Source organism: Vespa velutina, chromosome 8 (genome assembly GCF_912470025.1).
Source record: "Vespa velutina chromosome 8, iVesVel2.1, whole genome shotgun sequence".
In the NCBI taxonomy this organism is placed as follows: domain Eukaryota; kingdom Metazoa; phylum Arthropoda; class Insecta; order Hymenoptera; family Vespidae; genus Vespa; species Vespa velutina.
The window spans coordinates 6872101-6884552 of NC_062195.1; the positions used below are offsets into that span (position 1 = coordinate 6872101).

General features: G+C 39.7%; 1 long non-coding RNA gene across 2 annotated transcripts in view; it reads right to left on the minus strand.

Moving 5' to 3' along the window:
* Positions 1-8787, minus strand: part of LOC124950884 — a 71029-nt gene extending 62242 nt beyond the window's left edge. For both annotated transcript variants that reach the window (XR_007101453.1, XR_007101454.1), the window contains exons 1-2: positions 8396-8787; positions 6437-6594 (exon numbers count right to left, since the gene is read on the minus strand). This is a non-coding gene — a long non-coding RNA (uncharacterized LOC124950884). The remainder of the gene's footprint in view (positions 1-6436; positions 6595-8395) is intronic.
* Positions 8788-12452: the final 3665 nt, after the last annotated feature.

A 12452-nucleotide genomic window follows, 5' to 3' on the forward strand; every position in this document is an offset into this window, starting at 1 on the left:
CTGGTACCGTCGCAAACTATCTCTCTCTCTCTCTCTCTCTCTCTCTCTCTCTCTCTCTCTCTCTCTCTCTCTCTCTCTCTCTCTCTCTCTCTCTCTCTCTCTCTATCTGTCTATCTATCTCCGTCTCTATTGCTATATGGACGGCTCCATACGCACGATCGACCCATATCCATCGAGTGGCGTTCCCATACCTACACGTCTCGATAAACCGTGTTTCCCGTATATTTGGAATATAATCTGACTGATTGCTGGGATTATCTCAATCTTAAGAATAATGTTTTCTCTTCGATCGATCAATTAAACGTTAAAAATAAAACAATTAGAAATTTTAACTACTTAAAGGAATATTTGGAAGAATATAATGAACATAGACTTTATCATGGATTTAGGAAAGGAAGATGACTTTTCTTTATCATTGTCATGGACATTTATGAAATACGTGTTTCGCTTGATTATTCACGATTTAATAAGAGTATGTTTGAGAGAGAGAGAGAGAGAGAGAGAGAGAGAGAGAGAGAGAGAGAGAGAGAGAGACGTAGGCTAGAGGTATAGGAGGAAGAAGAGGAGGAGGAGGAGGAGTTGGCTGGCAATTGTATGGGAAACGGATAGAGTGGCGGCATTTGCTATTCCCGTAGCGCACGGACTACGTTCCATTGTCACATTGTGCCTGCTAATACGCTAAAAGCCTATCTGTGTTGAGATCTACGCGTAGAATATTGCCAAGCCTGGGATTCAAGTCGGCATAACGAGGTTACGTCGTCGTCGAAAGAGACAATCGCGAGTTAATGACTGCGTAATTGAACGGCCGCTGGTGTTGCCAATGGTTCGACGATTGCTCTTGGTAAAGGTGATGTTGGAGAGTCCAAAAGCGTATGGTACTTTGCCACTATATAACTATTTCACGTTTACGAAAACCATGCCAAAGTAAGTATTTCATTCCCTGGAACGTACGAAATTTAATAGTTTTCCATAAAAGTGATAAACCATAATTGATTATCTTATTGATATTGTATACAATAAAAGTCCATTGTTATAATTTCAATGGAAATTATATTTGATCCTTTGGATTAGAAATCTTATCGTACATATTATATACGTTATCAATCGTATCTTTTTATAGTTTGATGCATGCAAGAGAGTATTTATCTTTGGACACGAATACAATGGGGCCTTACTTATTTGTCTTTCATACGAGTAAAGGTATATTCGTAATTGTCGTATTGAAACGTGGTTGAGATCCTTTTTTTCTCCCCGTTCCCTTTCTGTCTGTCTGTCTGTCTGTCTGTCTGTCTGTTCATCTGTTCGTCTGTTCGTCTGTTCGTCGTACTCATTTATTTTATTGTAAATAAAAACACAGAGACGTAATCGACGACAGTACCGAGAAAAGAAGATTAACCTTTTTGCTCCTTTCGACGTGTACACCGAAAGAACGAGGTCCTCGAAAAGGATAGGATGGTGATAGTGGTGGTTCAATGGATAAAAGAAGGTTTCCCTTTGGTTTCAACCGCATCGCGTGCATCATCGAACCGCAACCTGCCCCAAATTCTTCGATTGCAGAAAAGGAGTTTCATATATATGTATATGTAAGTATGTAAGTACGTACATACGTGCATACTTACATATAGAGAGAAAGAAAGAAAGGTAGAGAAAAGAGAAAGAGAGAGAGAAAGAGAGAATATTAAACTGGAATCTATGGAAAAGGGAAGAGAATTCTACGTGCATACAACGAGTCGACTCACGGAATGATATTTTTTTTATTTTCGCGATGGAAAAACGAAACGAACGAGAACGAGGGCGGTTTCTTGTTCCCGGTAGCCTCTGCCTTCCTTTTCCCTCCCTCTTCACTCTCTCTTTCTTGCTCTCATATTCTCTCTCTCTCTCTCTTCTAAGTCTCGTTTTCTTCATTTTTTTTACGGACGAATGAGCGGCTGACGAGAGCGTGCAAATTCTTTTAACGATCGTCAAAGCGACCGGGAGAAAAAGCGTGCCAGAACCAACGCGATTATAAACATTTTCTTTGAGAAATATTCTCTCTCTCTCTCTCTCTCTCTCTCTCTCTCTCTCTTTCTTTCTTTCTTTCTTTCTTTCTTTCTTAGTGTCGTATTCGCTCAATTTCTCTCTAACGCACACGATGATTTTCTTTTCTCCCTAAGAGAAAAATAATTAACTTCGCTGCATTTGCTTTACGAGATTCTCATTGATCGAGCGCGTGTATCTACGTAAATTATAAAAAAAAAAAAAAAAATAATAATAATAATAATAATAATAATAAAAAAAAAAGAAAAAAGAAAGGAAAGAGGAAAAAAGAAAAAAGAAGAGAAAAAAAAATTGATTTCCATTTTGCCGATATACAAACGAACGTTGGTCCTGCTGCTCTTGTACGTCTCTTTTCTGTCTCGTTCGAAAACGCTAGGTCATAAAACGTATTTGCTGAAAAGTGCGCCGAAAAGCGCGACATGCGAGTGTAATAAAAGTTCGAATCGTAAAGTAACGGACGGGAACGCGAGCGAGTAAGGCCGTTAAAAAATTATGGGATAATAGTTCCAGTGCGGTCGACGGAAAAAACGAGTGGATGCGATTTTTTTTTTTTTTTGCCTCACCGAAAAAGAAAAAAGAGAGAGAGAGAGAGAGAGAGAGAGAAAGAGCGAGGAACGCAGGGTTCATTGCGTATCAACGAATAGGTGACATCGAGTTCGCTCGAAAGCTCAGTCATAAATATAAATATTTACCTTTCTCTCTCTCTCTCTCTCTCTCTCTCTCTCTCTCTCTCTCTCTCTCTCTCTCTTTTATTCTTTTCATTTCTCTATGGAAAAATTCTCTTTCTCTTTCTATATCGCTTGAAATGAAATAAGTATTGATGCAAAAGGAAAAATTATTTTTTTATTCGTTACTAACACGTGTACTCGTTTAAAAAAAAGAAAAAAAAAATAGAAATATACGAACACACATGCATAACACACACACACACACACACACACACTCGCATTTATATATAAAAGTATATATCGTAGAAACGTTTATAAAGAGAAAGACAGAAATAAAGAGATAGAAAAGGAGAGACATATAAAGAAAAAAAAAAAAAAGAAAAAAAAGAAAAAAGAAAAAAGAAAGAGAAAAAGAAGAGTCGTATAACGGCTCATCGGGGGCTTTTTAGATGTCCGGAAGATCTCGGGGATATCACTGCGGCTTTATCATGAACAATACGAGATAAAGCAGGTCGAACTGCTCGCAATAAATTCGTACCGAGCTCCGAGATATTTCATAAGGGAGGAATCCATCAATAACGTGGATTCTCTTCCATCTAGGTATGTGTGCGATTCTCGGTGGGCAAAGTAACGCCAGGGGGTCGTTGGTGAATCGTATGTAGTAGCAACGATCCTCTCTCTTTCTCTCTCTCTCTCTCTCTCTCTCTCTCTCTCTCTCTCTCTCTCTCTCTGTCTTTCTCTCTCTATCTTCTACTAACTTGACTGAAACCAACAACCCTCCCCTTCAAACGCATGCGGCAATAAATAATGCGATAAAACACGAGTTTGTCAGGCTATCACGAGCTATGGAGAAAGAGAAAGGGAGAAAGAGTAAAAGAAAGAGAAAGAGAAAGAGAAAGAGAATTTTCTTCGAGGAAATATTCGTTTGGAACAAGGACAAGGAGACTATAGTATAGTGATAAAGAAGCCGCTGGTGACGCGCTTTGGAGAAGACGAATACGACGACAACGTTGTCGGCTTTCGGCTTTCCTCTTCCTTTGAAGTATACCGATAGGTATTTTCGGCATCCTCTCGCTTTCTCTTTCGCTCCCGTCACGGTTCACGAAATGGAGAGGAACACTTTGCCGAAAGAGAAGAGAAGAGGAAGGAAGAAGGGAGGCCAGGCCTTCGTCGTCTCGGTAAACTCGATTATGCTCGTGGCCGAACTAAATGAATTCCCTGGGACTCCTCTCTCTCTCTCTCTCTCTCTCTCTCTCTCTCTCTCTCTCTCTCTCTCTCTCTCTTTCTGGTGTAAGTCAATTTCTTCTCAGGCCCCTTCTATATTTGCATTAAATCACCGATAAAGCCCGTAGATTCGGAGAAAGGAGAACCAGAATGCTGTGAGATTATTGAGGAATATGTATAAGTACGATACGATTCGATTCGATTCGATTCGATTTGCGAAGAGAGAGAGAGAGAGAGAGAGAAAGAGAGAGAGAGAGAGTGAAAGAAGAAAAAGAAGAAAGGAAGGAAAAAAAGAAGGGGGTGGGGGAGAGTGACTTTGCGCTTCTAAGGCCATCGAAGAATCGTCGAATATCGGGAAAAAGGTTTCCCTTGTTTCTCGCGAAAGTCGATGAATTATCGTCCACCTATATCGTTCGTTCGCCTTTCAACAACCGCCGACAGCACTCTCTTTCTCTCTTTTTCCGTCTTTCTTTCTCTGTTCATCTTTCTCCCGTTCTCTTTCCTTTTCTAGTACTTCTCTTTTACCAGTGAACCTCGCGACTTCTTTTTCCTCAAAAGCAAAGAGAGGGTGGGGGTGCCTGCTGGCTTGACGGCGTCGATACTTCGACCGCTGTTTCGAGAAAGCATATTCATAAAATCGACGAAGCAAAACCGCTTTATGTCTCCTCTGAACTCTACTACCAGCAGCTTTTCCTGATGAGGGGTTGTTGTGTATAAGGATGCTCTGCTGCTTCTATTGCTACTGCGCGCGCGACTACTGCTACTACTGCTGCTGCTGCTGCTACTAATGGCTATTGCTAACCTCTGCTACTGTTACTACGACTATTGCTGCTTGCTACTACTGATATTGCTGGTGTTGCTGTTGGTGGTAAACTTCGCTTATTCGAACAGTCTCGATATGTCGAATTTATTAGCACTAAGCCCCGTTCAGGGAATGAAACGACCAATGCCAATCACGAATTACGTCCAATAACTACGGATTGTAAGCGCGTCCTTCTTGCTGGCAAATTTCATTGATAGAATCGTTACAACAAGCTTTCCTTCTCTCTCTCTCTCTCTCTCTCTCTCTCTCTCTCTCTCTCTCTCTCTGTCTGTCTGTCCGTCTGTCTGCTGTCTGCTTCGTATCCGAAAACACGAGGAACGTTATCTTACGCTAACGTATAAACGTTAATAACGGCGAATGCGTGGTCGAAGCGTATTTCGCTTTTGACAATACGGAGAATTATTATGCGAAGGGTGCCACGTACGAGACTCGCGTATGCAATGCCATTTGCTCGTGACGGACGTTATGACTCGCCGTTACGTTTATGTTGGGCATAAAAATACGAGAGAGAGAGAGAGAGAGAGAGAGAGAGATTTGGATATCAAATCGACGGCGTATGTTTCGACAATCGGTTCCACGTTCCTTCTCTTAATATTACTTCAAAATCTATATTTAAATCTGTAACTAAAATTTAAAAAAATTCTACTTTGTTTTTTATTTTTTTTTTCTTTTTTTTTCTTTTTTTTTAAATCGAGTTTTACACACTTGCTGCAACATTCGATACTAATAAACGATAAATTATCTTACGCAACTTTTTATTTTGGCGAAAATTTTCAATCGTGTTGACGTATAATCAGAACGAATAATTATCAAAAATAAAATCAATATTTAACCATCAATTAAACATTGATATCCATTAAACATATGTAAATACACGTGTGATTATTTGCTTAATTAAAACGATTCCGTATAATGAAGAATTAGTGTTATTTCTATCTATATAGGATATATCATTTTCGACTTGTTGTATATATTAAAAAGATTGAACGAAAGGAGGAAGCGTTATCGAACGATTTTAGGAAGGTACATATCAGGATAAGGGGTGGCAGAGGATGAAGTTTTACGATTTTTAGGTTTCGTCGATTTAACGGCGCTTTTAACGACGACGACGACGACGACGACGACGACGAGAACGAGGACGACGAGGACGACGACGATGACGACGGCGAGGACGACGAAGACTTCCAATTCCATACCCACACCCGCTCACATTCCAATCCGCTCCTATGACTACTTTTCCCAACACAACATACCAAAGGCACCAAAAGCGGCACGATATTCTGCAAAGGCAGAAACGTTGCTAGGAAGAACCAATGGCGTCACTCTGGCCACTACCACCATCATCACTACCACCACCATATCACCACACCACACACCATGCGTATTATCGAGTTACATCTAATCATCATAACCTCTTGTCCGACCACCCAGCCAACGAGCTGGGATTGTAAAAGTTTAATATCTACCGGTTTACGATTCCGTGACACATCCAAACCAACGTCGGCATTGGTGTATTATCATCCACGTATAAAGAGAATCCTGCCGCGACGATACTCGTATGAATATACTCGTATGAGTATATAAATTTCTGAATATATGTGTGCGTGTTTGTGTGTTTGTGTGTAGTACGATACACGCACGTGTAGAGACTATGAGAATGGTTCTGTAATACGATTCTCCCTACCTTTTTCTCTTCCTCTTCGATGAATCCACGATACAACTTCTTCCAATGCACACGTGGAAGCCTGATGCAGTCCACTACTATCCGTTTACTTCGACGAAAGTCTTTACCTACGTTGGGTCATCTCTTCGTACTAACTTCGTGTAAGGAGGAATGATACCCTGAAACATAAGTAGATATTCGTTAAGTGTGTTGGTGTATAAAAATCCGTCAGATTTCACGAATCGAAGATATTTTCTTTCGTTTATATAAATGAAAGAATTTCGAAGGAGAGAAGGATAATTAAAAAGAGTAGTATATACACATATTATACTTACACACATACACACACACACATATATATATATATATATTCTACGTATATTCTACATACATATATTCTACGGTATATATCCAATAAAGCCATATACATGTAAGGTACGTGTAGGAGAACAATAATACAAATACATTCACATTGGGATCGAGCGATAAACGAGATACCAACACGCAAATGGAATACGTGCGAACGAAATCCCACGAATCACGGAGCATGGAATATAACAGTTAGAGGATCGAAGAGGAGAGAGAGAGAGAGAGAGAGGAGATGTGGTATATATCTATGTAGACGTTTCGGTTAGTTTGGATTTGGTTTCAAGTTTACGTTTCGGAGCTTCCTGAGTTTAACAAAGCACGTAAACGCCTAGCGTTTCAGCTACACCAATGGATTATTATATTTATTAGTCGATAAATATTAAAAGCAGTATATATATGTGTGTGCGTGTGTATGTGTGTGTATATGCATTCAAAGGGATGACGCGTGTATCGTTTTGCCATGGTCAACTCAACGTCCCCTATTCCATTCTCTTCTCCCCTATACCCCCCTCCCCACGCTTCGATCTATCCTCCAATTACGACTACCATACAATGTATTTTCAATTTGGATGTCTCGCCAAAACAGAGATGTCTGTTTCATGTTTGTACAAAATTCTTCTCTCCTATATTCGTATAATATTTAATATGCATAAGTATATGTCATATACATATACATACACACACATTAAATGCACGCATATATATATATATATATACTATAATAAACTTTCTCTATATGTAAATATATAAACGTAAAGTAAACAAAAGTGTTTCAGAATAAAAATTGGATAACACACGTGCATCGTATACATAAAAGACTTTCTTTATCTTTATCTTTTTCACTATGCGTGTATGTAGAGAAAGAGAGAGAGAGAGAGAGAGAGAGAGAGAGAAAGAAAGAGAGGGAGGAGAGGAGAGGAGAAGAGAAGGAGGAAAGAGAAGGAGGTGGTCGTTCCTCAACAACGTCGATCGTATTTGCAGTCAAAGCAAGACGGAACAGTGCGAGCGATCGTTTTTGCCGACGTGAGATTATTCGAGAGGTTCCCCCAACAGCGAAGGACGCTCTTGGTCCCTTCTCGACGCAAGTAAGAGGAATAGAAAGGAAGAGGAGAAAGAGCAGGAGGAGGAGGAGGAGGAGGAGGAGGAGGTGAAAGAAGGAGTAAGAGAAGGAGGAGAAAGAAGACGGAGTACGAGAGCCCTACAGAATCTCCCGAACTTGTATCTACTCTCATCAAAGAGGATCCATTTCTTTTCGGCTTTTTCCTCTTTTTTCCTCCTTTTCTTTTTTCTCCTTCCATTCTCCACCTACTCTTTCTCCTCCTCCTCCTCCTCCTCCTCCGAAAAGAAGGAACGTCGCACGCGCGACGGATCGGATGTGTCGGGTTTCCAAGCAACTCTGTGCTTGGTTCTTCGTTACACGTAATAAAGAGAGGGCAAACAGGCGAAAATAAGAGAACGTGACCTCTCGCAAGAGAGCAAAGCCTCCAACAGAGAAAGAAAGAAAGAGAAAGAGTGAGAGAGAGGTGTAAGATTACGTCCTTATAGTTTAGCTACTCCTCCTACCCATCACTACTACTCACTTCCCGCTACCACCACATCATCATCACTCACCTCCCACACCCTCCGTGATAGAGACTATGTGTAGTCCTCTCCTTAAGTCTTCCTTACGTTTCTTTACCACTTCTCCAACGAAAACACGACGAACCTTTTTCTTTCCTTCCTTCCTTCCTTCTTTCTTTCTTTCGTTCTTTTTTCTTTCGTTTTTTTTTTCGCGTTCACTTCCCACACCTCCCTTTTCGCTGTTATTTGTCGTCTACTCGATCGTGATTCGTGCGTTCGAGACATACGTCGGTGTCGCCGAGTGAACGAACATAATCTCCCCATTTGACCCAATTTCCCCTCAATATCGGACTAAATAAATGAACGAGGCTAACATTAAATGAATCAAGACATTTATTTGCTCGAGGAAAAGGAAAAAGTATTTCGTGTCGTTAATTCTTCTCTGGCCTATTTCTTCCACCTCTTTCTATTATTCCCTCTCTCTTTCTCTATCTATCTATCTATCTATATATCTTTCTGACGTCCTCTGTTTTTTCTACCTTTCCTTTTCGTCTTTTTTTTTTTTTTTGTTTTCTTTTTTTTTTTCTCTTTTTCGTCACGCATTCCTAGACCATCAGGAGATAAGAAAACAATGTAGGTATATCGAGTATTGTCACGAAATCGCAACACTTTAGTCGGACCCTCTTTATATCGGACACCCTTCTACCAATTCACTATGATCTCTTCCGGGTGGAAAGTTACACGATACTTTTATCCTCTGTCACTCTTTGAGCCTTATTTAATTTCACAGGTAAACCGAAGATTCCCTAAAGAAGACTTCGATCGACGATCTTTCGGAAGAGAGACAGAGAGAGAGAGAGAGAGAGAGAGAGAGAGAAAAGATAGAAAGAAAGAAGATAGAAAGAAAAGAAAAAATGTAGGTGAAGGGTGGGTTGAAAAAAAAGAAAGAAGAGGAAGAAAAAGAAGAAGAAAAATAAGAAGAAGACGAAGAAGTTTATCGATACAGGAAAGATCGACGACGCCTCGTTGAACCCTTGTGTCCTAGGAATTCCCTTTCTTGTCTCCGTTGTTGTTGTCTCTTTCGCACTTGACTTCACGACGAGTAAAATACACTATCCGTTCTCAGATGAAAGAACTGAGAGAAAATCTTTCTCTCTTTCTCTCTCTCTCTCTCTCTCTCTCTCTCTCTCTCTCTCTCTGTCTCTCTTTCTCTCTTTTTCATTCTCTTTTTTGCAAAGTGATACGACTCGCTTTGCATTCGAATGCCTGCACCGATATGTACCATTACCGAGAGAGTAAAAGAGAGAAAGAGAGAGAGAGAGATAGAGGATGAGAAGGGTGGTACAGAAAGGAGGGTGCAATGGTCTTGCGTGATAAAAAGAGAGAGAGAGAGAGAGAGAGGAGAGAGAAAGGAGAATAAGAATGAAGGAAAAATTGGTCCCGTCGATTTGCGCCCACGGCATGGGATCGTCATTAGACCTTCCAGCCATTTGCATGGAGAGGAAACGTGGTCTGAGTTTCCGCGGATCTCGGTTTAGCATATTCCACGCGTAAAGCCGTTCTCTCTATCTCTCTCTTTCTTTCTCTTTTTCTCTCTTTTCTCTTTTCAACTCTCTCCACCCATCACCTCCGTTACCTCATCTCTCCTACATCTCTCTTTCTCTAGAATGCGCCGCGTAGTCGTAAAACCAGCGACGTAACGTCCGATCGAAGGAAATCATCGAGAACGAACGACAATCCTCATCCTATCTTCGTATCCAACGCTATAGTAATTCTTCTCGATTCATTGTATATACGTATATATAGTTTTAAATAAATATTTCGTCTCCTTGAATCCTCGCCCTGAAAGATATATATATATATATATATATGTATCTAAGGGTTGATGTATAATATGCTCCGGTTGATACTTTTTCTAATGATAAAAGGATATTACGATTGATATAGAAATGTTCTTCTTTTCGAATGAAAAATCTTTTTTAATCACAGAACTCGTGTCATAGAACATCGTCAATCCTTTTCTATTTTTATTCATCATCTTTGATCTATCTTTTTTGCACTTTTTTTATTCTTATATCACTTTCTTTCTTTTTCTTCTTCTTTTACTTCTTTTCTTGTTTTGTATACTGCACATACAATATAATCAGATATTATCTTGTAATGTAATCATGAAATTAAATAGCATTCGATGTATATAGAAATCCAATAGTATTGTACTTTCGTTACTTTCTTGTTTTTTTTTTCTTTCTTTCTTTTTTTTTTTTTTTTTCTAATGTTTCAATAAAATTGAACAGATTTGATTGTAAAAACAAAATGGAAAAGAAAAGAAGTATATTCGAGTATATGAAAAGTCTTGTTCCCTTTCTATCTTTCTCTGTTCTTTGAAATGTTTCAAAGTTAAAAGAAGATGAAGGAGAAGAAGAAGAGGCTCGCGAACAAGGTATTGACCTACTAAAGTTACCCTCGGTTCCTCAGAAACGTATCATCCCTTCGTTCATTATTTACTCCCTCATAGCATGAAACTCGTATGTTTCAAGAAGCAGCAACAGCAGCAGTAGCAGTAGCAGCAGCAGCAGCAGTAACAAGAGCGACACCATTAATAGGAACGGTAACGGCAACAGCAATACTAACAGCAACAGCAAGATCAGTAGCAACAGCAAAGGCCCTTAGAAAAAAACCGACAAGCAGAGGGGTGTGCTGCAGTTAATTCTTCTTGTCTTTTCAACCCCGTTCCTTTAGTAAGTAGGCCAGTGGCCTACTAACAGCAACTGGATGGCTGTTCTGAAGATGTTACCGACCGGAGGGTCGCGGAATAACGCAGCAGGAACTACCACAACGATTTTGATGAATTATGAAGCGTTGTTAGGTATATATATATATATATAGAGCGAGTGGATCGCCGAGAGGAAAAGGACAAGCCCTTTTTTTTCACTCGACCTCGTTTCTCATATATTTTAATCCCGTTAATTTTAATAACTTGAATCCATCCCTTAAGACGATCTAAAATCAACGATGGTATTTTCTCTCTATCGAAATGTGATATATCAGGAAAGAGAGAGAGAAAGAGAGAAAGACAAAAAATTGCAAGCTGTTTTATTGACGGTCTTGTTTCTTTTATATATATATATATATATATATATATATATATATATATATATATATATATATATATAAATATATATATATATTTAATCCCGTTAATTTCGATCAAAAATTCTCTCAAATGGGGAAAAAGCCGTGGATAATATTATTTCCTTCACATCGACATATGTATGAGGTATCGAGAGAAACAAAGAGATTCGATTTGTTTCATATGAACAAAAGATATAAAAAACACGTCCATGTATTTTCTCCTCCTAACTATCTCTCTCTTTCTCTCTTTCTGTCTCCGACTAAGAAAAAAAAAAAAAAAAAAAAATAAATAAATAAATTTCTACCGGTGAAAAACACGATGAACTCTCGCTAGGAGCATATTTTCTCCAGTGCGTTTTTCCGCGTAAACTGAAAAAGGGTGGGTGGTGGTGGCATATATGCCACCCGCAGCGAAGCAAGCGACCCCTTCTCTCTCACCCACCCCCACCCCTCTCTCTCTCTCTCTCTCTCTCTCTCTCTATTTTCCTCCTTTCCTACTCTCTCGACGTAGTTGGACTAATTTAAATATCAGTTCGGCAAGGGCGGCTTGTAAATCTATCAGCCGTGTAGAAATTTATGGGTGAGGCGCGTATGGATGTTTTATTTAGTAGCTCTCGCATTGCACTTGGGTTTGGGTTAGGCACCCGCGCGCGTGTATATAAGGTGCTTCATGAATAAAATATCACTGCTAATGCCCGGAGGCCGGGCGACGCGTTTTTCTCTCTTCGCTCTCGCTATCTCTTTCCCTCATTCGGTTCTTTTCTATCTCGTTCTTCCTTTCTCTTCGCGTGCAATTTCTCTCGGGCGAAGATGCGCGACGAAAACGACGAAAACGAACGATTCGCACCGTGACGACAATGCATTCGGAAAAGCCCTTCGTAAACCTTCGTAAATATAACCGTTGGAGAAAGTAAGAAAGATTACATGACTTCCGTTTTTCATCTCTCTCTCTCTCTCTCTCTCTCTCTTTTTATTT